This window comes from Saimiri boliviensis, chromosome 9, assembly GCF_048565385.1.
Source record: "Saimiri boliviensis isolate mSaiBol1 chromosome 9, mSaiBol1.pri, whole genome shotgun sequence".
Classification (NCBI taxonomy): domain Eukaryota; kingdom Metazoa; phylum Chordata; class Mammalia; order Primates; family Cebidae; genus Saimiri; species Saimiri boliviensis.
In genome coordinates, this window is record NC_133457.1 from 18,289,476 (window position 1) to 18,317,095 (window position 27,620).

Sequence of the window (27,620 nt, forward strand, 5' to 3'; positions counted from 1 at the left end):
CCAGAATGTATTTTTAAAATTCTTACAACCCAATAATAGAAAATAATCCAGTTAAAAATTCAGCAAAGGATCCAAATAGACATTTCTCCAAAAAGATATAAAAATGCCCAATAAGTACATGAAAATATTCTCAACATCATTAGTTATTGGGGAAATGCAAATTTAAACCGTAGCAAGATACCATATCACATTTTGTGACATGTCTATAACAAAAACAATGGACAATAACAAACACTGGTGAGGATGTAGAAAAATTGGAGCAATTATTCATTCATGGGAATGTAAAGTGATGCAGCCACTTTCAAAAACAGTTTGTCAGTTCCTCAAAATGTTGAATATAGAGCTACGTGTGAACCAGCAATTCTACTAAATCCATACCCAAGAGAAATACAAAAATGTATTCTCAAAATCCTGTACATGAGATTTCATAGAAGCTTTCTTCACTGTATCCCCAAAATGAATAACATCCAAATATTCAGCAAGTGATGAATGGATAAATGAATGTGGTATACATCCATAATATAAGACTATTCTGCAATTAAAAAGAATGAAGTACTGATACATGCTATAGCATGGATGAACCTTCAAAACATTATGCTAAATGAAAAAAGCCAGTCACAAAATAGCACATGTAGTATGATTTCATTTTATATGAAATGTCTAAATATACAGAGACAGAAAAGTGGATTACTCATTGTCTAGGGTTGGGGCAGGATGTAAAGTAGTGACAAGTGACTGCTAATGGGTACAGGGCTTCCTTTTGTGGTGATAAAATGTTATAAAATTAGGATGTAGTGATGGTTGCACAAGTGTGAACATACCATAAATCATACAATTGTATACTTTAAATGGGAAAATTTTATGTTATATAAGTCATATATGTAATTATATAACCATAAACTGTTAATGAATTTTATATGTAAATTCATATGCAATTAGATCCATTTTTGAATTTTCTATCCTTTTCCATTGATGTATTTAATCAGAAATACCATACTGTTTCAACTGCAGAACTTGATAATATGTCTTAGAGTCTGCTATGCTTAGTTAGTCCTCATTGCATTTGTTACTTACAAATTTTTTCTGGCTATTCCTGCTTGTTTACATTTCCATTTGAGTTTTATAATCAATTTATCGTACTCCAGAACAAACCCCAAAAAATCTCACTAATTTTATTTTTACTAGTATTTTATTAAATTTTTGGTTTGTCTTGGGGAGTAAAAAAGCAGATCTATAAAACTTTTGTTGATTTTAGGCAGTTGGCACATACTTAATAGCATGTTTTAGCACAATAGAAGAAGGGCGAATTTTGTATATATGTAGTTTCAGGTTTCAGTTTGCTCCCTCATTAAACATGCAAACTTGAATAAATTGATTATTTTCTCTATACTAGAGTTTTCTCATTTAGAAAGTAAAAATAATAATATTGAAGATACTGGTTGTTTGGAGAATTAAACCCTCACAAGTGTGTATGTCTTTTGCTGTTCTTTTTTCTCTGATACATTTCCAGTGCTAGAATAGTGTCTGCTCCATAGTAGAAGCTGAATAAATGAATGAAATATCTATTAAAGTTCTCATCACATATTGGGTAATCAAATGTTAGTGCCTTTTAAAAATCTTTATTTTACAAACAATGCCAGCATCAAATTTACAATTGTATGTTAAGCAATTTTCTTTAGCTTTTCATATTATTGAAATATTTTAGACAAAAGCTAAGACTGAATGTTTTTCTCTGTTGTATCTATTTTATTTATTTTTATGTATGTGTTTATTTCTTTATATTTATTTTTGAGATGGGGGCCTTGCTATGTTTCCCAGGCTGATCTAGATCTCCTAGACTCAAGCGACCCTCCTGCCTCAGCCTCCCAAATTGCTGGGAGTTCAGACATAAGCTCAGACTCTCTGTGATGTTTGCAATGAAATTTTGATGTGGTTGAGTATGATTTTCTAAAGTTTATGTTTTAATTTTATATTTTCTTTAGTTTTATATAAGTAATAGCACTAAGTAGTTTCATTCTAAAAGCAACTCATGTAAATAATACATTAAGAGTGGCCTCAGAGAATAATGAAAAGAAAAGGCAGTAAATCTTATCTGTATCATCCATATGCATGACGCAAGTTAACACTGTGTGGGATTTGTAGCTGGAAGAAAATGCTCTCAACAGACATTTTAATTACTTGGACTTGTTCATGACTGAGGTCATGTTTGTTATTAAATAGTAAAATTTACACAGCAAATGATTGCCAAAAACAAAACAAAACAAAAATCCAGCCCTGAAAAACATCAGTACTCCATGAATTGGTAGCAAGAGTAGAATGACAAAATGACCAATACACCTGTGAATAAGATTCTCAGTAGTGGTAAAATTAATTTTTAATTGCTGTCTCTCTCTCTCAATAAATATTCTCTCTCTCTCTCTGTAAATGAAAATAACATATATTTAGAACATTCTATATAAAGAGAAAATATAGAATATTTTAAATATATAGACAGTAAAATATGTATTTAGAATAATTTAACATACTTAGAATATTCTAAATAAAGAGGGCAAATATAGATTATATATGTGTGTATATATATAGTGTGTGAAAGAGAGACAGATTGCTAAATTACAGTAAACACAGTTAATCTTTGTACAGATAAGAGTGCGGTAGAAAAATTCATGTTGATTTATTGATAGAAGCTCTAGCTTCTGACAATAATTGCTAGAACATCTGGCATCCTTAATAATCCTTAATACTGTGTATATTTATAAGAACAAGAATCTCTTCCTTTAATTAACTGTAACAATTCTCCTAATGGTGTCATGGAGGAATACCTAAACTAGTTATAAATATAACTACTTTTTTTTCTCAAAATGTCAAGGTTGTTTGTATAGCAGCCAACACTAATTGGCTTGAAGATAGGCTTCCTTCCTGGCCTTTGCCCTTCTGGTATAAAATTTTTCCTCCAAAATTCCTTTTTTTCATCCTCTTTTGGAAGGATTATTGTTATAATGGCACATACTTATGATGAGGTGCAAATCTCTATATAATTGTGATGTAGCAGAATGTGTAGACTTTGAAACCAAGGAAAAAAATTAAATTTGGATATTATTATATATTAACGGAATGACTGGGGCCAATCATTTAACTTTTCTAAACTTGAATTTCTTACTAAACTAACCAGCTGGTAATTTCTTCACCTATAAAGTCAAGGGTAATAACCTCTATGTCAACAAAGTTAATATCTTCTTAAATGCCTAACATCCTGCCTGACACAGAGTACATATTCAACTGGAGTTATTTTCATTAGCAGTGTTGCATCTGTATTTGTCAGGATCTGAAAGTGGCTTCCCCTGAATGGGCACTCTAGCTGCTATGTACGTTTCTTGAAAGTTGTTCGGGAGAAAGAAAACAAGGAAGTCAATGACTTCCTCATTGATAAATACACTGTTTAATTTTCAGACCTCACCTTAGCATTTGACACTGTTGGTGTCTCTTCAGAAACATGTTTGACCCATGTCTTCCAGAATGCTGGTTTTGCTCTTTCAGAATACTCCTTCTCCACCTCCTTTCCCTGTTGCTTCTCTTCTCAGCAACTTGATACCTATAGTTTGTAATGTCCCGAAAGTTTTTTTCTTTGATTTCCTTTTTTTTTCCTATACTCATTCCTTTGAAATCATACTCAGTTTCATATTTTCATGCTGATTATATCCTAGATTATAGCTCAGCTGAGCCCTTACACCTGAGCCTCAGGCTCAACTATCCAAATGCTGACTTATCTCAGTTTTGTCATTTATAAAGTGAGTTTGGTGATACTGTTCTGTGTTTTTCTAAATTCATTTTTTGACTATGAAAATGAATTTGTGAGTATTAGAAAACTCCAAAGATAATTCAAATATAAAGTCATGTTTATTCTTGTAGTACTTTTTATTTAACTTATGAATGTATTATTTTAACACCGTAGTACCTATGTTTTATAGTCAAAATAAGACAACTAATCTACTTCCTTCTATATTTTTCTACTACTTTTTGTTTAGATGTGCTGTTGTCACTAAATTGTTTGGAAACTTTTTAGTCATAATTTGCAGACTTCTACAAAGATTTTATTGTCCATATAGTTTTATGCAACTTATTGTAGCATGTTTCTTGTCACATATATTTACTTACTTTATTTTCTTTTAGTGATTCACCATAATGTGAATTTAAAGTTATTATTAATATTTTTCCCCCCAGAGGGCAGATTGGAGGCATTGTTAGCATGTCTTTCCCACTTGGAAAGGCAAAATAGTATGTAGAGATTCACAATGTGAATTTTTTTTCCAAACAACAACATAGGGACTTAACAGGAAAATGGAAAGAAACCACAGACCCTTTGAAAGAAGCAGCAGGCTGTAGCCTACACCATAAGCCAGACAGAAAACTGTAAGCCCCCAGAGTGTAAGGGGAGATAAAAATGCCTCCAGGATACACACTCGCACTGGGAAATCTGGCAATCCAGGCTATGAGGGAAGGCCTTAACACTACCCATTGCTCGAGCTGAGTTAATGAGCAGTGGGGAGTATGTAAGAAGGAGTGGCATTGAGACATGCCTTGTGCGTACTCCCAGTCTCCAGCACAGATGGAGGGAAGCCATTCTGATCCCACCTCACAGGGTACCTCACAGAAACCAGCCAGCTAACTCAGGCAGTAGTCAAAAGTCCCAAATGAGATTTGTGATATAATCTCAATTGGGAATGAACCCCCTTGGCCAGAACTGAGAGATGAATGGGAAGTGTGCTGTTACCACAGGTGCAAGAATTGAGCATCTCTGCTTCATGGACAAACTGGGAGGTATGTGGCCTGAGAGCCGTAGTTTCTGTCTCTGCAGGGAAGACTTACAACCTAGGGCAGTTTTGAGTTCTGAGTGCAGACTGCTTGGAGCCTAGCTAGCTGTTGCTAGTGGAACACTGGTATGTGAGATCAGCCTTGCCAAGCACATGGGGGCTGGGTGGGACTTACTATTGCCTGCTACTCCTCACTTTCTGTGAGGACTCTTCTGTGCAGCAGAGGCAGCTGTGCTCCTCCCTGGAACATTACCCCAGTGGCCAGAGAACTGCTCTCCAGTCCCTACTGGGTCTGCTGTTTGTGCCCACATGTGGGGAGCCAGAGCATGGAATTGCCTGACCCAGTCCCCACCTGGCTTTGCTCCTCCACTGACCATGGTAGCTTAACATAAAGGACAGCTCTATGGCCCCATTTATTGCCTAAGACACTATAGCACCTCCCAGGGGTAAGATAGGGCTAGCACAAATCCCACGCTACCACTGCCATTGGTGTTTTTTTGCAAGTCCCACCCCCTGGCTGGAGGCCAATTGACAAATCAATTACAGCATCTATAGGCACGATTACCAGTGTATTGGATGAAGCAAACTTGTGCTTGATCTCAGCTATTATCATTGCCTGAATCATCCTGGCTAACCAGAAGGTCCTGAGTCTCTCCATGTGACCAGTTCATCACTATTACAACTGGCATTTGCGAAAGCCAGTGCATTAAAGGTACTGGTAACCAAGGAATCCCACAGCATCAATGTCACTCTGCTGCTACTACCATCAGAGTTGGTGCTGGTGCCCACTGCTGAGAGACTTCAGGGAAGGTCACATCACTGGACCCCTCCCAGCATCAGCCTAGAGTGAGGCAGCCCCACTGGGTGACTAGACCCAGAAGAGCATCAGTATTCACAGTAATCTGACCCTAAGGTACTCCTACTCTGAGGGATAGGGAGAGTGCACCAAACCGAGGCAGCACCCTTTGGGACAAAAGAATTCAGATGGCAGGCCCTGAGCAACAGAACTTTCCACTTAGGAGAATTTTCTTTCACCAGAGGCACAAGTGCAGTGCTGGGCTCAACAGGAAAACTCGTCTTCTTCTCTTGAACAAGCAGACGGCCTCAGCGCTCATGAAAGGTCTTGGATAAGGGGCCTTCTCGTCTTTATCCACCACTGGAGACAGAGTTGGGCTTTTCCCAGTGGGACCACCATAATTCTTTACAGAACAAGAAAAACAATCCTGAAATGCATATGAAATTTAGAAAGAGCTTGCATAGCCAAACTAAGCAAAAGATTAAGCAAAAAGAACAAATCCAGAGGCATTACATTACTTGACTTCAAACTATACTATAAGGCCATAGTCACCAAAACAGCATGATACTGGTATAAAAACAAGCATATTAGACAAATGGAACAGAATAGCGAACCCAGAGATAAATTCAAATAATTTTAAGTTAATTTTGAAAAAATTAATAAAATGCATAGATCACTAGCTAGATAAATAAGAAAAGAGAGAAGAATCAAATAGACACAATAAAAAATGACAAAGGGGATATCAACACTGACCCCACAGAAATATATACAATTATCAGGCAATACTATAAACACCTCTATGCAAGTAAACTAGAAAATCCAAAAGAAATGGATAAATTTCTGAACACATACACCTTCCAAAGACTGAACCAGGAAGAAGTTGAATCCCTGAATAGAGCAATAACAAGTTCTGAAACTGAGGCAGTAATAAACAGCCTACTAACCAAAAAAGCCTGGGACCAGACGGAAGTACAACTGAATTCTACCAGATGTATAAACAGGAGCTGGTACCATTTCTTCTGAAACTATTCCAAACAATTGAAAAGGAAGGGCTCCTCCCTAACCTACTTTATGAGACCAGCATCATTCTGATATCAAAACTTGACAGAGATACAACAAAAAAACTTTGGGTCAGTATTCCTGATGAACACCAATCTAAAAATCCACAATGAAATTCTGGCAAACCAAATTTAGCAGCATATCAAACAGCTTATCCTCCACAATCAAGTCAGCTTCATCCCCAGGATGCAAGGCTGGTTCAATGTATGCAAATCAATTAATGTAATTCATCACTCAAACAACAGTAAAAACAAAAACCACATCATTATCTCAATAGAGGTAGAAAAGGCCTTCAAAAAAATTCAGCATCCCTTCATGTTAAAATCTCTCAATAAACTAGGTATTGGAAGAACATACCTAAAAATAGTAAAGGCCATTTATGACAAACACACAGCCAATATCAAACTGAATTGGAAAAAGCCGGAAGCATTCCCTTTGAAAACTAGCACAAGAAAAGGATACCCTCTCTCACCACTCCTATTCAACATAGTATTGAAATTTCTGGCCATGATAATCAGACAAGAGAAAGAAATAAAGTGTATTTAAATAGGAAGAGAGGAAATTAAACTGTCTCTATTTGCAGACAACAGGATCCTATATACAGAAAACCCCATCATTTTAACCTGAAAGCTTCTTAAACTAAGAAACTTTAGCAAAGTCTCAGGATACAAAATCAATGCTCAAATCACAAGCATTCCTATACACCAAAACCAGACAAACAGATAGTTAAATCACAAATGAAATGTCATTCACAGTTGTTACAAAGAGTATAAATCTCTAGGAAAACAGTTAACAAGGGACACGAAGGACCTTTTCAAGGAGAACTATAAACCACTGCTCAAGGAAATCAGAGAGGACACAAACAGATGGATAAACATTTCATGCTCATGAATAGAAAGAATCAATGTCATGAAAATTATATATTCATACTGTTCAAAGTTATTTATAGATTCAATGCTATTTTCATCAAACTACAATTGATATTCTTCAAACAATTTTTAAAAAATTATTTTAAAATTGATATAGAGCCAAGAAAGAGCCAGTATAACCAAGACAATCTTAAGCAAAAATAACAAAGCTGGAGGCATCATGCTACCCAACTTCAAACTATACTACAGTGCTACATGATATGGTTTGGCTGTGTCCCTACCCAAATCTCACCTTGAATTTTAATAATCCCCACGTGTCAAGGGCAAAGCCAGATGGAGATAATTGAATCATGGGGGAAGTTTTACCCATACTGTTCTTATGATAGTGAATAAGTCTCATGAGATCTGATGGTTTTATAAATGGGAGGTCCCCTGCACAAGCTCTCTTGCCTGCTGCCATGTGAGGCATGACTTTGCTCCTCATTCACCTTCCACCATGATTGTGAGGCCTCCCCAGCCATGTGGAACTGTGAGTCAATTAAACCTCTTTCATTCTTTCATTTATAAATTACTCACTTTTGGGTATGTCTTTATTAGCAGTGTGAGAACAGACTAATACACTACAGTAACCAAAACAGTATGGTACTGTTGCAAAAACAGATAAATAGACCAATGGAACAGAATAGAGAACTCAGAAATAAGACTCCCCATCTACAACCATCTGATCTTCAACAAACCTGACAAACACAAGCAATGGTGTATTATGCCGTTCTCACACTGCTGTGAAGAAATATCTGAGACCAGATAATTTATAAAGAGTTTCAATTGACTCATGGTTCCACTTGGTTGGGGAGGCCTCAGAAAACCAACAATCATGTCAGAAGGCACCTCTTCATAGGGCAGGAGGAGAGAGAATGAATGCCCAGTGAAGAGGAAAGCCCCTTATAAAACTATCAGATCTCATGAGAACTAACTTACTATCATGAGAACAGAATGGGGGAAACCATCCCATCATTCAGTTATCTCCATCTGATCCCACCCATAGCACATAGGAATTACATGGGAACTATAATTCAATATGAGATGTGGGTGTGGACACAGCCAAATTATATCAAATTGGGAAAGGATTACCTATTTAATAAATGGTGCTGGGAGAACTAGCTAGTCATATGTAGAAAATTGAAACTGGAGCCCTTCCAACCAACTGACCTTTGAGAAAGGATACAAAAACATAAACTGAGGAAAGGATACCCTATTCAATAAATGGCACTGGGAAAACTGGATAGCCTCATGTAGAAGAATAAATCTCAATCCCTGTACCTCAACATATTAAAAAATCAGCTTAGGATAGATGAAAAACTTAAATCTAAAACGTAGACTATAAAAGCCCTAGAAGAAAACCTAGGAAAACACCTCTAGACATTGGCAAAGACTTCATAACCAAGAACCTCAAAGCAAATGCAAGAAAAACAAAAATAAATAAATAGAACCTAATTAAACTGAAACACTTCTGCACAGCAAGAAAAAAATAATAATCAGTAGAATAAACAGAAAACCTGCAGAATGGGAAAAAATATTCATAATCTATATATGTACAAAGTACCAATTTTCAGAATCAACAAATAGGCCGGTCATCACACTAAAAATAAATAATCCCATCAAAAACTGGGCAAATGATATGAATAGGCATTCCTCAAAAGAAAATATACAAATGGCCAACAAACATATGAAAAAATACTAACTATCACTAACTATCAGGGAGATGCAAGTTAAAACCACAATTAGATATTTATACAATTTATTAATATATCCCAAAACTACTTGTACCCCTAAAGCTATCAAAATAATCAAATAAATAAACAAGGAATGATGGTTTGGATCATAAAGAGCCATGTTCATCTGTGGGGCTGGCAAAAAAGAAAACAGCATGAGGACAGTACTAAAGAAGTTACAATTAGCAACTGCAACCTTATACTCAAATGCAAAAATGAGGGTTAGAGTAGCTATGCATATATTTTCCTTGCTTTATTATGATATTTGTACATATTAACGAATCTTCCCATCTCCCTTTTCCTACTATTTAATGTAAAGTGTATTGGTACATGTGAATCTTATAATCAACCTTTAATAATATCAACCTTATCCACTTTAAGTAGCAAAATATCAAAAGGCGATTGTAATATTACTGGAAGATCAATAAACATTACTTCAAGATGAAAACAGTGACTTAAAGGATTTGGGATCTTCCTTTCTTTGGGAAATAATGAATGTATCTTACATAAGGGATAGTTACATTAGGTAGGTGGAAACATGTTGTTTCTGTTTCAGTTTGTCAGCTTAAATGTGGTTGGAGGATGTGTCAACACAGTGGCCGTCAAGGCACTGAGACTCATTCTGAGCCTTCTTTTTCCTGTTTGTTTGTTTATCATAAGGGGTACTACTGACCTGTGAAATGGAAGAAAGTCAGGTCTCAGAGACGATGACAAAGTCATCGCATCTTATTTTGTTTTCTATCTACCTAGCTGGAGAAAGCCCTACATGCTCATGTGTTTTCCAAAGACATGAATGCAGCACATCTAAGCTTTCTCCAGTACCTGAAGTCCAGCCTTCCAGCTATTTTCTCTGCTTCACCACTTGGCAGCGTTTGGAACCACATATGCCTTGGCCAACCCATGGCTGAGTGGGGCTGTGGCCATTCAGGGTGAAAGCCCTGAGGTTTTTAGGTTAAATGAGACTAGTTACGAAAGGGTTTTCAGATAGCTTTATCCGTTTAGGGAATTAAGTTCAGTGTGTTCTTTAGCTACCAGTGACTTGGTCCCTGATTCCTTAACTGTCTGCCTTTGGGGAGCACAGATTTGGTTGAACCACTGGCAAAAAGAAGTCTGGTACAATTAACAAGCAGCTGGCGTACAGCAGGCAGCTGTAATACAAAAATACAGGAAGATAAGGGCCACCATTGTTTTCTCTCTTCATTTTTACCCTGTAATCCTCCTCATCAGAGCCCACGGATGGGAGCTTTTATCACTTCAAGGAGTGCAAAATCAGAAATGGAAGGAAAAATTAATGATTATTTAAAAAGCTAATAACATAAAAATTAATAGTCCAGAAAAGATTTGAGAGGAGGTGGTATCCAGCAAAACCCATTTTTTTCTTTGTCCTTCAAATACATAAAAGTCCTCTTAGATGGGATTAGAAGAAAATTTGAGGAAACAGATAGATGCTGGCACATGTATGCATTTTGGGGTAGAGGATGGGAGCTTTGCCATCCTCTTCCTCAGATCTGACATAAAGAATAATAAAATAATGTGTGGATCTGAGAGTGAAAAGGACAAGTGCCCTGCTTCTGTCTTGTTTGCCTTGAAAGAGCCAGTTTCAGGGAATGTTTCCTTTTCCACAGTGGTAGAATAAGGCCAGCTGCATAGGGGCTTAGGTGTGGGACCAAGTGAAGCCTCAGAGAGCTTACATCCCCACCTGGCCAGAACACTTTTCTTGTGACGCTATTTGGATATGGCATTGCTTACTGAAAGATGGAAAGAATTCTATAAAGTGGCCGATTGGGTGGCGTGGATGCTGAGCTGGCAGCCAGGTGGTGGGTGCTGCCTCCTTGTGGATTACTGGGAGGGGAAATTCAAGACTGAGAAGTGGGCAGCACCCCCCATTCATTTCCCACCACTGAATACAGCTGAGATTCAGCTTCAGGGGAAAAAATCCCTGTGACTGAGTTTCAAACTTAAATGATGAGAAAATACTTTGAGTAGTCTACCTTTGAGTGACTATATTAGATGGAAATTCAAAACAGAAACCAAGTCCCTGTATAGGAAAACAAAATTAAATATCTGCATACCTAATATGTCAGCAAATATGTGGTGTGGTTATGATAATTGCATTCTGTTTCAATTATTATAATGAACCTACTTTTGCTTTAGTGAGAGATGGGGACATCCTTTTGTTTTAGTGAGAGATGGGAGAAAGTACTATTTTTATTTTTAGCAAATGCAAGTGTTATCTCAGCACTGGTGGGATTGAAGGGGGTGGGCGTTAAGTTTCTTGAACAGAGTTTCTCAAAATATTAGTATAGCATGCAATTCTAATAAGTAATACAACTATTTTGAAAGGTGTTTTTAAATTGGTGTTTAATAATTGTTTCATATATTTTAAAACACATATTATTCAACAGATTATTTACTTCACAATTGACTTCTTCAATTTGTCTAGTAAGTTCATAAAAATGCTAACATTAATCATATAGCTACTATATATTACATGTGTTCATTCACTTTTAAACAAGAAAGTTACTTTTTGTAAAATAATATATATAAATCATATATGTATTATTATTATTATCCTTACTATTCCCATTAGCAATATTCTCCTGATCTTCTTTTTCAATCCAGATGATTTCAAAGTACAAATTCTTTCTTTGAAAATAACTGTTTATTAGAAAACATATAGAAAATTTAATAAAATTAAACTAGCATTTTCCTAAGGGATTTGTAGAGCAGAAGTTTCATTTCAAATGCTGTTTTCACAAATGTCTGAAAAGTAGTTGGTTTTCATCAGCTTCTATTTTATCTTAAACAAAGTTAGACAAATGTCTTATATTATTTTTACTTGTTTTCTCACTGTAAGAATATCTTATTAAAGTTTCTTCTTATAACGAATATGTGATTCTAGAATGGCTAAGGAGACTCAGAATCCCTCATTATTATTTGTCTGTAAACTGTTAACTGAAAAGACTTTCTTGAAGAGAATATCACATAGCAACTGCCTGGAGAGAGGAAAGTTTGCCCAGAAAGCAGCTTGTGGTTTTTAGAAACCACATCTGTATCTACAATGTAGATTCAACCTGTCATTCCAAAATTGCAGTCCCTTGAGACCGTAATTTACTTTACAAGAGAAAATGTTTTGCTTTAACTCACATTAAAGCCTCCTTCTATGACAGAAAGACAATTATAATAATGAACAACATCCCATATCTGCCCTTCAGTCATTTTAGCAGACTATGTAAGCATATGTGCTACACTAGCTCTTGATCAGTCTGCCTACGGATGAGGTTCTTTTCCATTTTTCAATCATTTAGAGACATAAATTGCACATAATTCTTGGTACAGATGAAGATAAGCTGTGTTAGATCCATTTTTAATCACAAAGGATGGTTATTTATAAAATGTTGGTTCATGAGGGAGAATAAATGATCTTTATTAAAATGAAGGCAATTGCATGCTTCTAAAAATCTTAAAATAAATAATTCCAACATTACAGGAAGCAATATCACCCCTTGGCAAATCTTGATAGATTATTTATGCTTTTGGAATAGAGTCATCCAGGCATATGACAGTCCTTGATTAATAATGAATGTATATTCTGGATGATCATAGCACAGTATTATGTTACATAGCCAGCACTAATCGTTTGGAGTAGAAGAAGCAAATGTAGCTACTACTCTGTAATCAGAATAGATCAGCAAATGATGGCTCATCAGAGGAATGTGTACAATATAATCGTGATTCTTTATATTGATCTTATATAATGAAACAGAATAAAACCCATCTAGATTCTGCTGATTGGTTTGAAGACAATCTTATTGTAATCCCCTTAAAGAGATGGCCATGTTGGGTGGGCTTAAAAGGGGGACATGAACAAAAGAAAATGAGGAGGTGAACTCAACAAAATCGGGGTAAGCATGAGTGGGTATTTCAGACTTGTTCAGACTGCATTCCTCTCCTTTTTGTTCTTTTCAAGAATGTTGCCCAGGCTCTGTGATACCTTACATCTTTTTTTATCAATGGTTACTGCAGAGGGCATATTAAACTGACCTCAAAGTTTGGGTTTGCATTCATATCTATTCTGTTCACCATAGATATTTCATATCTAATAGACAAAATCATCTGTAATATCTTGTATTCTCTGAAGGTTTTTTGTGGCTGAGGTATGTTGATATGCAGAGCTGAAATTTTTGACATTCCCTGTGTTTACTCTGCATGATCGCTATAACCTTGGTGTATCCCTATCTATGAATGTAGCTCAAGTGCAGAGGAATGCAAGCACCAATCCTGGTATACCTAATGCCACGAATTCAGTTGCACATTGATGTGAAAGAAAAAGTTCACATAAGCCAGGCCCGATGGCCCATGCCTGTAGTTCCAGTGGTAAAGAGGTTGAGGGGAAAGGACTCCTTGAGTCCAGGAGTTTGAAGCCAGCCTGGGAAACCTAGTGAAAAATTCTGTCTGTTAAAAAACAGAAAGAGAGAAAGAGAGAAAGAGAGAGAGAGAGAGAGAGAGAGAAGAGAGAGGAGAGAGAGAAGTTATTTGTGCATTGGTAATGTTAAAACAAGTTTTGTAGAGAGATGAGAAAAAACACTACTGAACTTTAGGAAAATGTTGAATCTTTAGGTTCCTTCTTCCTATACTCACAATGCCCCTACAACAATTATAAGTGGATTTTGTTATTGTGATGGAATAAAATGGAAGTAACAGGAGGTTGTGAAAGTTGTTTCTATATGAATGAGGCTAAATACATATTAACCATCACAAAATTTATTCGTTAGAGCTAATCATGAGATATGACATGACTTTATAATGGTTTTGTGTCCAAAACCTATAAAGTTAGAATCGTTTCTGCTTTTACCAACTTAACCTGCCAATTAGGTGACATATCTGACTCAATTTGAGAAATTCTTATAAGGAAGTTGAAATAAAAAATTTGATAAGAAGTGAAAAGTATAACTTTCTTCTTGATTCCCCAAATAAGTTTTGGAGAAGCAATAGAAAGTAAGAAAAGAGCCCAGTCCAAGAGCCACTGAAGGCTTAGTCTCTCCCTCAAGCCTTCATTTTCTCTCTGTGTTGTCTTCCATTCACAGGAGTATATGGGAGGATCTATGCATTCATCCACACCCTCCTGATTCATTGAGTGCCTATATCCTCTTAGAAAAATGTGTCTCAATCATCTGTTAATCCCCATGGACTTCTCTTCAAACACCGTTTCAGTCAATAATGACACTTTATAAAGGCTTTTTGATGATAATGTTTTATAAGTGGTATAATGGATTAGGAGTAAAGAGAGATGATTTCTAATATTTTTCTCTTACTCATTTCTTTTGGAAATAGGATTTTCATATGTCAATTTCATGTTAAGAGGTGAAGGGTAAAACTTTATTTTAATGCAATTGCATGTGTTTGTGTATGTGTGTGTGTGTGGTTGTGCATGTTGAAAAAGTGCTTCATATTTTTAATGCCAAAATGTCCAAGCATTATCTACTTTGATGGTGTGATTTTAAGGTGATTGATGTTACATGTGAAAAGAAGATATTTTCATTTTATCCTATCTTCATTTTATTTCTTTTAAAGTTTCATTTTTTCATACATAGAGCTCCTATAATTTTCCAGTTTAAAATGTATCTTCTGTTATAGAAAATTTGCAAAGTATAGAAAAAACTGGCCTTACCACCAATTTACAAATAAAGTTGGACTTAATTTTTTGATTCTTAAAAGAGAGCATGGGGTCTATGGATAAGTGAGGTTTGCTTACAGCTTCAGACTCATGGTTGGTCTAGCCATTTTCTGTGGAAGTGCAGTCTTGACAGGATCAAGAAAGGCTGACTGACTACTAGAGACATTGCCATGACAGAGGCAATAACCTCTCTATGCCTCTGTTTTCTCCTCTGTAAAATAAAGATAATGTTTATTTCTAAAATGTATTGTGAAGATGAATTGAGCTAATATAGTAAGCAATTGTGCTTGATATTATTAAACATTCATTAATATTGAATGTAGATGCTACACTCATCATTCCAGTTGTGTTCTGAACATTCTTCTTTTAGCAACCAATTTCAATACTTTCATCTATGAATCCATATAAACCTTTTGGAATGGTATCTCTTTTCTCTCTGTATCACTGGTAAAGGAATGAGTGCCTCAGTTTTATGACTTTCTGTTGTTTATTTGCAGGACTTTTCAAAAACCAAGTATCTCCCCTTGTTCTTACTACTCTAGAATATGGTAAACTACTTAGTTTGACATTTGCTAAGTATCCGTCCAGTGAGCCTAGTGTTACAGTCATCTCTTTGCATGTCCTCAGATAAAAAGTTTCTTACAGCCTGCTTACAGGTTTTCCCTCTCCCATGCCTGTCTTTTGCCATTCCAACAACCATGAAATGCACTATCAGCAAATAGCATATAATGAATGGACCACGCACGACTTGGGGGAATTGATTTTAAGTTTTGTCAAAAGGCAAAAAAGATCTCAATGAGCAACTTTTGAAAAACATAGCTAGTAAGACCTAGCTGTAACCTCAACAGACTAGAATTTAATGTTACTGCTTTTTCTTACAGAATACCCAGAGATCTTTCAAAGCCACACAATAAATGTCTAGGAAGGTCGGTACATTAAAAAGCCTAGTAAGTGAGTTTTTTCTCTCTTCTTCCTTTGATGTACAGCTAAGGTGCTTTGCCAGTTGATTAAATCACTAGTGTCTGCTGCCCTTAGTACCACCCAGAGAGAACATTGTGAACATTTTCCTGAAAATTTCCCAGGCTTGAGACTGGCTTTATTTCCAGTGTTTTCTCAAATGCACAAATGAAAGTTTTATGTATTTTTTTCCTTTTTGAATATAAATCAGTAGTGGTTTTTTTTTTGACTATACAAAAGACATCTGTGTCATATAGAACTACAACAAATCAAAGGATATGCTATCTGCAACCAGGTAATTGATGAGAAAATGGATCCTTATGAACATTCGTCAGTGTTCAACATATCTAATACCTCCATTCCATAAGAACAGTTTCTTTGAAAAATCAGTAAAAGCAGTACATTTAACTAATTCTGTCTGCAATGCACTGTTTTTGATAGGCTCATTTCTTATCAGTAGGCCATTTTGTTTTCAAGTAGAACCAGATATTTCAAAATATTTAATTTTTATTTATATTAATGAAAATGTTAATTTTCTTTATAACAGACTTAAAATTTACATTGCTTTAGTCTGACCAAATAATTCTGCAATAGAGTTTATTTGCTTCTTAAATATTGGCTAGTGTACTTTAAATTACATGCTCTTGTAATAAATTATGAGACCATGCTGTGTGAGTATGTTGCATGAGCATGTGTGCTTTTAAAATCAAGGTCCCTTCATGTTTTGTTTCTACGTGATACCTCAATTAAATGGGATAAGTTTATTAAAACTATTGAAAATCAGAGAGGTATTTTTAAACAGATAAGACATTGAAACTTGTAAGTGATTTAAGTGTATAGATTATCCAGTGCAAATATGAACATCTATGTATTTTTCTGTTTTATAAGAAATAATTTCCACATTGGAAAGTCCCCTTTAAAAGAGACTTTCAAAATTTAAAAAAAAATCAAGAAATTTCGGCACTTAGCAAAATAGAGAAATGCTTCCTGAAATTCAAGGAAATAATCAGAAACATTTTGTTAGACTTTGTACACAGTACTGGTTACCATGGTCATATCAATTCAAGGTTGTTTAATGGCAAACAACATGAAAAACTGGCACAATGCAATAAAAAATAGAAACAATTCCAGGGATACTCTGGCATCCTTTAGTGAAGTCCTATTATAATCTGTTTGACTTTGTTTTAACCTTCTTCAGAATAACTATAAGCATGTGTGTCCCTGTGTCTGAGAGTAGGTTTTTAAATGCTCTAAAGACTGCTGATATTAATGAAAGATTATTAAAACTCCTAAACTCTCCGATTATAAAAATGCTCCTCAACTGTGTTTAGATTGAATGAGGAAAAGTTAAAGGGCCAGTGCAATCATAATTATGGCATGATGGCAATAAGTTTTAATGTTAATTAATTAATTCATTTAATTAGTACATCAATTTATTTATTTAATGTTGAGTATCTAGCGGGTAGTAAGTACCTCCTAAATACTAAATCTTTAAATATTAATGTGGCATTTTGTATAATCTTCAGAGGCTGGTCTAGTGGAAGAAAAGAATGTATGAAAAGTAACATAGATGACAAATGCAAAAAAAGAGATCTGTACAAGGAGCCACACAAACACAAAGAGTGAATGGAGTTTGGCATGAGAGGAATAGATAAGGGGAGGACATGGCAGGATTTCCAGAGGAGGTGTCATTTAAATAAGCCTTCCTTATTCTGTGTAATGAAAGGATAAAGGGCACTTAGAGAGAGAAGCTAATCTGAACAAAGTCATGATTTTTAGGTACAGCAGATATTCTGATGTGACTGGAAAAGACCAGATTAAGAAACATCAAGAAAAATAAGTTGTTTAGGGCTGGACTATAAGGTGACATATTTTGTGCTGCACTGAGGAATATGTTTTTGCTCATATAGGAAATCAGAAGCTATTAAATATTTAAAACAGAAAATAAACATTGGCACATATGTATTTTAGAAAAGTAAAGAGAGTATATGTGTAGATTGAAAGTGTAAGAACCTGGAAGTCTGGAGTTAGTCATGATGAGAGCCCAAGTTAGACACTGTTGTGTTAATAGAAAGAAGGGGAAGTTGTAGGGATTTCTTGGTGAACATGGGTGGGAAGAAGAGAGGTAGTCATAGACAACTGCAGTTTCTAATACCACAGGGATATAAAGGTTTTCTTAAGTAGAATCTGTCATTCTTGTCTAAGAAAGTTATATGAGTAATTGAAAACAAAATTAACTAGAATTTTTGGTATGAAAGTAGTTCAAGAAAAGCAGATGTTATTTATATTTTCATTTTAACCAATATTTTATTAGGCCAAATCCTTTTTTAAAGAACTGAAACACAAAAGTCCATCCTTGTTTAAAGAGTTCCAGCTTTCAGAGTAATGTAGAGGCTGAGTCTAGGATGGTGATGATGTTGTTGATGTTGGAGACAGTCATTTTAATATTATTGTAGCAGCTCAAATAAAAGGCCAAATATACTGCCAAATAACAAAGTTTTGAAACAATGAGGGCCTAAGAGAATAAAATTGAAAATATAGCTGGTAACATTAAGAACTAGAAACTAGGAAGAATGAATGTGGTGAAACCCCGCCATTACACTATGTAATACACAAGGTGATGAATATTGGAGTGTTTGATGACTGCCATAATATGAGCAAACTTAAAACCAAATTTTTAGGGACAGTGATCTCACTGTTACCCAGCTCACTGCAGCCTCAAACTTGGGGACACAAGCAATCCTCTAGCCTTAGCCTCTTAAGTATCTGGGACTACAGCTGCATGCCACTGTGCCCAATTAAGTTTTTAATTTTTTTTTAGAGATGGGGGTCTCCCTATAGTGCCCAGGCTGGTCTAGAACGTCTGGTCTCAAGTGATCCTCTATTTCAGCCTCCCAGAGCACTGAGAGAGGAGGTGGCTTTTAATAAGTTTAAGCATGTAATCTACTCTTCTTAATCCCACCCCGCAGAACTAGGCCTGCAGTAACAGATTGCCAGGGCACCCTCCTCTGACAAAATTGACCTTTTTTCATAGTCCAAGATGCAGTGGAATTATAGGGCTGTGCATGGAGCTTTTGTGAGCCTGAATGCTGCTCTCACTAAATGTGACAGGAAACACTGGCCTTTCATCCCTGGCAAGGTGAGGCATGTGAGCAGCAGTCGCTCCATAAAAATGTACTGGGAAACTACCTTCTAAATATAATCTTGATTTTGCTTCATGAGGAACAGGTCCTTTCCATTCTAGTTACGCATCTTTGAATGTTATTCAGGCCAAGTATGGAGAAAGAGCAACGTGGAAGCTGGTGGTGAGGACAGATGAAGCCCACTTATCTCTCAAATAAGGAGACAAGGACTTGATAGCTCAAAATTATATACTTAGTTTGCAAAAAGATGGTGCATATAGGCTTGATCTTCTCTTACATATATAAAGATAAGTTGGAATCCTTAGCATTTTGCATTTTTCTGCCTTCTTCAATTAACAGATAAATGCATGTGACCAGTCTGCTAACAGAATGTTCTCTTAATCTTTATCTAAACAAGAAAAATTATAACTATCAACAAAGCCAAAGGTCCCATTCATTGCTTCTAAATTACCTTTGAGTTATGTGATAAAACATGAATATATTATCTATGTAAAAAATTAAAACATTATAGATAAGACTAAAGTGCTATTTGATCATCTCTATCCTATTGAATTTTGAAACTGTGAACTTTTTTTTTTCGAATTTTTAAATTTTTTTGAGAAAGAGTCTTGCTCTGTTGCCCAAGCTGGAGTGCAGTGGCATGATCTTGGCTCACTGCAGCCTCTGCCTCCTGGGTTCCAGTGATTCTCCTGCCTCAGCCTCCTGGGTAGCTGGGATTACAGGCATCTGCCACCACACCTGGCTAATTTTGGTATTTTTAGTAGAGACAGGGTTTCACCATGTTGACCAGGCTGGTATCAAACTCTTGACCTCAGGTTATCCGCTCACCTTGGCCTCCCAAGTGCTGGTTTTACAACTGTGAGCCATTAAACTTATTTTTTGAGGTTAATTGTGTTTCCTCTTTACAATTATTGCATAGTGTATTCGTTTGGTATTTTACACAAAGTGTTTTTTTTTAATTTATATATTTTATTGCATTTTAGGTTTTGGGGTACATGTGAAGAACACGCAAGATTCTTGCATAGGTACATATTAGGCAATGTGGTTTGCTGCCTTCCTCCCCATCACCTATATCTGGCATTTCTCCCCATGTTATCCCCCACCAACTCCCCACACCTTGCTGTCCCTCCCCTAGTTCCCCCCAACAGAACCCAGTGTGTGATGCTTCCTTCCCTGTGTCCATGTGTTCTCGTTGTTCAACACCCACCTATGAGTGAGAACATACAATGTTTTATTTTCTGTTCTTGTGTCAGTTTGCTGAGAATGATGGTTTCCAGATTCATCCATGTCCCTAAAAATGACACGAACTCATCATTTTTTATGGCTGCATAGTATTCCATGATGTATATGTGCCACATTTTCCCTGTCCAGTCTATCATCGATGGGCATTTGGGTTGGTTCTAAGTCTTTTCTATTGTAAACAGTGCTGCACTGAACATTCGTGTGCATGTGTTCTTGTAACAGAACAATTTATAAGCCTTTGAATACATACCCAGCAATGGGATTGCTGGGTCAAATGGAATTTCAATTTCTAAGTCCTTGAGGAATCGCCACACTGTCTTCCACAATGTTGGACTAATTTACACTCCCACCAACAGTGTAACAGTGTTCCTATTTCTCTACATCCTCTCCAGCATCTGTTGTCTCCAGATTTTTTAATGATTGCTATTCTAACTGGCATGAGAGAGTCTCTCAGTGTAATTTTGATTAGCATTTCTCTAATGACCAGTGATGATGAGCATGTTTTCATATGTTTGTTGGCCTCATAGATGTCTTCTTTTGTAAAGTGTCTATTCATATCCTTCACCCACTTTTGAATGGGCTCGTTTGTTTTTTTCTTATAAATCTGTTTTAGTTCTTTGTAGATTCTGGATATTAGCCCTTCATCAGATGGGTAGATTGCAAAATTTTTTTCCCATTCTGTTGGTTGCCTATCATTCTAATGATTGTTTCTTTTGCTGTGCAGAAGCTCTGGAGTTTAATTAGGTCCCATTTGTCTATGTTGGCTTTCGTTGCCAATGCTTTTGGTGTTTAAGTCATGAAGTCCTTTTCTATGCCTATGTCCTGAATGGTTTTGCCTAGATTTTCTTCTAGGGTTTTTTAAGACCTCTGGAAAATTAAATATCTTTCATAATTTTAAGTTTGCTATAAGTAACTCAGTTTTGTTTGTTTTGTGATCCTGATAACTTCCTTATATGTAGCTCCATGGGGAAAATGTCAGAAAGTCAGAGAAAGAGGAGGTGACAGCTCACAGTTGGATACTGTGTTTGGGTTTTTCTCCAGAAGCAAAGGAATTCGTGGAGGTAGTACCTTTGCTAAGAAAAGTACATAGACATTCAGTAGACAAAAAATCTTAGGTTGACTACTGGATTCATTTTCTAGGGCTGCCTTAACAAAATACCACTAACTGGGTGGCTTAAAATAACAGAAATATAATCTACTGTCTGGAGGCTAGAAGTCCAAAATCAAGGTGTTGGCAGAACTGTTCTCCCTCTGAAACCTGGCGGGGAATGTTTTCTAGTCTCTTTCTAGCTTCCGGTGTTTGTTGGTATCTTTGGTGTTCCTTGGCTTGTTGTATTACTCTAATCCCCCATCTTCACATGAGATTCTCCCTGTGTCTCTTCACATTGCTTTCTCTCTGGGCATGTTTGTGTTTGTGTCCAAATTTCCTCTTTGGACAAGGATATTAGTTATATTGAATCCTAATGACCCCATCTTAGCTGGATCATACTTCCAATAACCCTTTTTCAAATAAGGCCACATTCTGAAGTACTTGGGATTAGAACTTATCTTTTTGGGGGTACACAATGTAGCACATACCAACTAGAAAAACGAAACCAGATAAATCCGTAGGCTATAAAAATAAAGTGTTCTTATCTAATAAGAGAACCTTAGAGAAAGTGGGTCTTTAATTAATAACAAAGGATTCTTTTCCAGAGGAGGGAAGCAATTCTGTTAAGTCTGCATGAAATGAATTAGGATTTTAATACGATTCTGATCTCTTGAAAGCCATATTTAGCATTAAGTGATTGATACCTCAAAAGATTTAATGTTATGGAAAATGAAAAACCATTAAACTACATTATACTATAAAATCATTGTGAAGAGTTATTATTCCTGTACTCAGGTAAGAGTAACTTGTGAAGAGCTTAAGTATGTCTTTGCTATAATGAATATTCATTTATTTTCTTCTGAAAAACTAAATCAACTTAAAGTATGCTATTTTTATTTCAGAATTTTGTAGTAAATTATGAAATATGTAATTTAGTCTGTGAATTTGTTTGTTTTTTGTTTTTTGTGTTTTTTTTGAAACGGAGTTTCACTCTTGTTACCCAGGCTGGAGTGCAATGGCGCGATCTCGGCTCACTGCAACCTCCACCTCCTGGGTTCAGGCAATTCTCCTGCCTCAGCCTCCTGAATAGCTGGGATTATAGGCATGCGCCACCATGCCCAGCTAATTTTTTGTATTTTTAGTAGAGACAGGGTTTCAACATGTTGACCAGGTTGGTCTCGATCTCTCGACCTTGTGATCCACCCGCCTCAGCCTCCCAAAGTGCTGGGATTACAGGCTTGAGCCACCGTTCCCGGCGTGAGTTTGTTTTTGAAAAATCTGTGTTTTAGCATTAACTAGACAACAAGATGAATGAACTGATATAAGCCTGACAGCTGTGAATGATTAATTCTGTGCATTGTCAATAAGTCCGTTCCATCCTCTAGAGATACGGCACAGTACTCAAGTGTAAATGGCTGACTTCCACATTACATGTCAGTGTTGAGTTTACTATGAAGAAATTCTAACTGGCATACCAACATTTGTTCTGTGCCCCATCAGTTTCACAAGTTGGTTTTTTGTTTGTTTGTTTTTATTTTGTTTTGTTTTTAGCAATGTTTCTAAGAAGCCCAGTCACCTTGAACACACTGATACTATACTGGCCTCTAGTTCACAAAAAAAGTTTTCAAATATGTTCTCTGTTCACAAGATGTGGGGTTTTCACACTGCCATAGATACAGTTCTATCCTACCTGTCCTGTAGGATATGTAGCTTTCATTATGTGAAGTCATCCTTACTGGCCAAATCTGGAATTGTGTCTCACCTTTCTTAAATTCTTGCTCTCTTATACCTCTTGTATTTCTTTTTAGTCACCTGGCCCATGCCCTTAATCCTTCTTTTAAACCCTCAACGCTCACTGTATGTTGAATCAGAGCATTTTAGGGGTTAATTTGTCTTATATACCATTTCTGTGGGAAGATATCTGCTGCATTCAGTCAATTTATAGGCTTAAGAATCACAGTCTTTCACTATGTCTTACATTTTTGAGGCTTTGGTTGAAAAGTCATTCAGTGAGAACAGATGGATACTTGAGTAGGTAAAGAGTATGATATGGCAACCAAATAAACTTAAAATTGATCCATCAGACTCATTTTAATTATATTTTGTTCTATAGTAATTGGAAATAAATGTCAAATGTCTGATTAAAATGACTGAAAGTCTTTTACTTTGAAAAAATCATTTGTTCACTTAATCTTGTGGGAAAAAAAACAGAACCAAACCTAAGGGAGACTATTCTGATGTGTCTCTGAAGATTTCTGAATGCCCTTTCCCTTTCAAAATTTTTTTTTTCTTTGAGCTAGGATACCACCTATGATATTTCACTTAAGTAAGGCCTTTCTGGAAGGGGATAGAGGGGCAAAAAATCATGGCTTGCAGATACCTTCTTCTGGCTAAGTGGAGAAGCTAAATGGTGGGAGATTCTGCAGAACAGTTATTTTGATGCCCAAAGGCAATGTCTTGGATATTTAGCCTGAAGCAAACCACTTGCATACTCCCACTTTTCCTCCACAGAGAACCCCCATTTCCTGAAATACTAACAATAAATTCCTTTTGTTTACCAGTATCCTCAGGAATCATTCTCATAGTATGTATTTATTTTTCTTTGTTTCTAGAGTTAGATACAATGCTCTGGAATTTTGGTTATATGTGGGATGCCAGCCAAGTCGGGAAGTGATTAAGGATAAGTAAAAAATAGTTTTAGAACATTGACCATTTTAGAAGCAGTCAGAGTAGGTTGGGGTCCTCAGTAGCAAAAGCTGAAGGCATGCCAGTGGGCCACATGAGGTACTGGGTCCAAGAGAGGGAGCAAAAGCCAGTTTAAACATTTTGCTGTTCAATCTGATCTGCACCTTCTCAAGCGAGAATTCTGTGCAATTGCCCTTTGAGGAGAAGCAGATGGAGGTGTGTCCAGTTTGAGAAAGGGAGTTTCCTGTCCTTTCCTTCACAGTGGAACTAGAAGAGCTATTCTCATGCCCATGCCTTCCAGATCTATTTCTTGATTTCCAGGATCTCTTACTAGACTCCCCTGTCACCTTGACATTACTTTCTCATGAAGAAACAGATAAGGGATAATTTTGCAGGAAAGGATTTCTGGGTGCTGAAAGAATGAATATAGGATTGCTTTTCTTCCAGAGCCCTACAAGCTGCTTGTACCTTTTGTGAATGATGGTAGGGGCTGCCACGTTCAGTCAACTACAGAGGTAAACAGAGAAATACGAAAGGAAGGGGTGAGGTGTTAGCTGAAAAACTACCTATTGAATACTGTGCTCACTACCTTGGTGACAGCATCATCTGTATCCCAAACCTCAGCATCATGCAATATACTCATATAACAACTGTGCACATGTACTGACTGAATCCAAATTTTTTTTAAAAACCAGATTTTTAAAAGAAAATAATATAATTTAAGTAATTCTTTTTAAGAGAAAGGGAAGTTAAACCTGCTGCAAAAGAACTGTAGGTATGCAAGTAAAAATTGAAAAAAATAGCTTAAAGTCTACAAATCTAATTTTGAGCCCCTATCTCCGTGAGTTGGTAGAAAGTTCAATTTGAAACTCTGTATTCCCTGGATTCTCATGAAGGGCCAAAACATTAAGGAGGCCCTATTGGGCACTGATACACTCTCTACCGGTTTTTTCATGAAGATAACTTCTGTACCAGCCTGCATTTTCTTTTCATGTCTCATATTCCAATGCTTCTTGATTATGCTTGGGGCATAAAAATTGGCAGTTCAATGAATAATTCTTCCATATTGTTAAAAATGTTTTGGCCGGGCGCGGTGGCTCAAGCCTGTAATCCCAGCACTTTGGGAGGCCGAGGCGGGTGGATCACGAGGTCAAGAGATCGAGACCATTCTGGTCAACATGGTGAAACCCCGTCTCTACTAAAAATACAAAAATTAGCTGGGCATGGTGGCGTGTGCCTGTAATCCCAGCTACTCAGGAGGCTGAGGCAGGAGAATTGCCTGAACCCAGGAGGCGGAGGTTGCGGTGAGCTGAGATGGCGCCATTGCACTCCAGCCTGGGTAACAAGAGCGAAACTCAGTCTCAAAAAAAATAAATAAATAAATAAATAAATAAAATAAAGTTTGTACTTTGTTTTTTTTTAAAAAAATCATTTTTAAAAAAAGTTTTTAAAACAAAAAAATTCAAGCTATTATATTTTGTTAAGAAAGTGGGGAGAAAAAAACCAAGAGGCCACTGTGCCTTTGTAAAGAAACAAAATAAAGTTTGTACTTTGTTTAAAAAAAAAGAAAAGAAAGAAACAAAATAAAGTTTGTACTTTGTTTTTTTTTTTTTTTTTTTTTTTTAAAAAAAACCCTTATAATTGAAGATCTTGTTCTTGGGCCTGTAACTGACTCCCCTGAAATTCCATTTAAAGTGCTGTGTTTATTTGCATTTCCTTGGGGAATTTGTCAATAGCTTTCCTTCATATTTCAAAACTCCTGTAAGAGCCCTATATAATTGCAACATTCTTCCAAGGGTTCCCCATTCTTAGTGGATTATCATGGCTGATTATGTTACTCAGCACTTTTAAGTATGAATTTATTCTCAGACAATGATCCTTATAAAACTGATGATTAAATTGGATGAAGCAGTTATTTTCAATAGCAGAATATAGAGGTCTAAAAATGTGTTTGCAGTTCTTGTAGTTACTGACATGAATTCTTTTGGATTCTGAGGTGATTTCGTGCATTTGTCTAGAAAACAAGAATCATAAATCGTTTATCTTTCTAAGTCATAAAAACGAATTGTGATGCATAATGATATTAAAATTCTATGAAAGAATGATATGACTGCAAAGTATTTCTATTACCAAGGACTCAGAGTCACACCTCTGTTACTTCACTTTTATGTCAAGAAGAACAAGGTCATTAAATGCAGTCCAGGTCACATGTTGCATTATCACTGGCTCAAGAGGATGCTACCTGTAAAGAACGCAGAACAATTTAGTACAACTGTTAAGAGCTAGCTGAAAGAGGATTTTAAAATGCAGAGGGTAATTTGACAAAATTGAAATCTTTTATAATAGCACTGCAAAGATTAAAATAATTATAGCACAAGATAATTCTGTCAGACTTTATCATTCCATTATTAACATCTGGAGATGTCATGAAGTAGATGTGGTATTCTACTGTAATTTCTACCAGCATGTGCTGTTGTTTCTTTCAATCAACCCAGCAAGGCAAAACTCACCCAAGTGCATTAGGTCCTCTTCTGACACATGATTTCTTTCAGTTATTTTAGAGCAGGAAATTTAATGGTGCTCTAGCACTCCCCTGTGACCAGCTGAGCATAACACCTCCAGGCACTCTATGCTTTCTTCTCATAAGTAAGTTTAATGACATTAATTTGGCAAAGCAATTTAAATTTCTCTATAATCTGTCTCTCTCTTCTTTACTCATGCTTACATAGGCATATACACCCACATCTGACTTAGTTATAAAATGCTTTCTAGTTGAAAGCAAAATATTTTCCTTTCATATGACACTAGAATGATAATTACTGCATTGTTGGTCATTGAACCAACAATTCTATAGCGAAATACCATGATAAATGAACAAAATCCTTCTAAGGCTTTTAATCAAAATATCTTCAATGAATATGAGGGTGTATCATAGTAAAGTTGTTATTGAATTGCATATGTATATTAAAGATATTTATTATAATGTGGCTGGCCTATTTTCAAATGATGACAAAATCAAGATACAGAAAATGATGATTCATTATTCTGGCAAAGTTTTAGAGTGTTGAAATATGCAGCCTTAGATTTAAAAAAGTAATATTCTCCAGCATTCCATAAATACTCAGGAAGCTGAAATTGGACCCAATTCTTCCATACTTCCAATAATCTGTTATCTTACCTAGATTTTATATTACCAAAAAAAAAAAAAAAGTTGGGAGAACACTGTGTAAAGCAGTTTGGAGATTTCTCAAAGAACTTAAAATACTACCATTTGACCCAGTAATCTTATTACTGGGTATATATCCAAAAGAAAACAAATTATTCTACCAAAACACACACACACACACACACACACACACGCATGCACACACACACGCACTCACATGTTCATCACAGCACTATTCACAGTAATAAGGACATGGAATCAACCTAGGTGCCCATCAACAGTGGACTGGAAAAAGAAAGGATAGTATACATATAGCATGGAATACTATCACAGCCATAAAAAAGAATGAAATCATG

General features: G+C 36.1%; 1 long non-coding RNA gene across 3 annotated transcripts in view; it reads left to right on the forward strand.

Annotated features, from left to right (window-relative positions):
- Positions 1–27,620, forward strand: part of LOC141585592 (uncharacterized) — a 402,245-nt gene that overhangs the window by 304,309 nt on the left and 70,316 nt on the right. Inside the window, exon 5 of one of the 3 annotated variants that reach the window (XR_012519135.1) lies at positions 15,863–15,930. The exons of the other annotated variants lie outside the window; for them this stretch is intronic. This is a non-coding gene — a long non-coding RNA (uncharacterized LOC141585592). Of the gene's footprint in view, positions 1–15,862; positions 15,931–27,620 lie in introns of those variants that run through there. 3 annotated transcript variants of the gene reach the window in all.